This window comes from Octodon degus, unplaced genomic scaffold (genome assembly GCF_000260255.1).
Source record: "Octodon degus isolate 3935 unplaced genomic scaffold, OctDeg1.0 scaffold00096, whole genome shotgun sequence".
Taxonomy (NCBI): domain Eukaryota; kingdom Metazoa; phylum Chordata; class Mammalia; order Rodentia; family Octodontidae; genus Octodon; species Octodon degus.
This window is the reverse complement of record NW_004524672.1, coordinates 5450152-5451117: the sequence shown is the minus strand read 5'-3', so window position 1 is coordinate 5451117 and position 966 is coordinate 5450152.

Here is a 966-nt window from a genome sequence, read left to right as displayed (position 1 = left end):
ATGCAACTTGAAACTATACTTATAAATGAAATAAACCATATACACATGTGTAAGTATCATATTATCTCCCTAGTGTAAGAACTCAAAAGAACAAATAAAAATTGAAAGGTATAACACAGCTAAATGGAAAGAGAGAACTTAATGATTAAACAACAAAGAGAGAGAAAGGAGAAAAGTTAGGAAATATGGAAGGGGAAAAACCATACATTTATATGAGCAAGATAAATGATATATGATATATAATAAATGTCATACATTTATATGAGCAAGATAGTTAAGGCAATGGTCCTAAGAATTTCAATCAGGGTTTTGAAAATTAGGTAGTTAATGGGTAGGATTCTCTCCCTGATTAATTCTATATGCTGCTATCTGTAAACTAAGCAACTGCATTGTGGACAGCAATATGTAAAACTAAAACCATGCTTAAAATACCTGTCATTTTGTTCTTCTAAAAGTGTACTGCTTCTAATGTCATGTAACTATTGCTATAATCTCTTTTAAGTAAATGTTTGTGAAAAAAGGTAATAAAAGAAAACAAGACACAAGAAAAACAAAATGTCATAGGCTTGTCCTGCTGCAATGTTGTATATGATTTCTAAATTTCTGTGTAAAAAATGTGTAATTGCTTTTTAACATTCTATAGAGCTTTAAATTTTAGAATATCCATGGTTGTTGGAAAATAGCAGTTCCATTTTATGTCTAAGGTATTTGATATTCAGACAGATAGTGATGTTAAGCTTAACTGCCTCCGTAATAGTATAATAATTCATTAAGCTTCTCTTCTGCATGTTTAACAACTAAAGTTTGCAAACCAAAAATTAGATAAATGGGCTAAAAAGATAGCCAATATTTTGGCCCTGGCCCTTGGCCCTTCAGTGAGGACTCAGGACATAAGAGAACTGCTTCTGTGACATCCTGTAACTAAGTGGTGTCCCAAATTTTCTGATCAAGGAGATCATGGGGCCA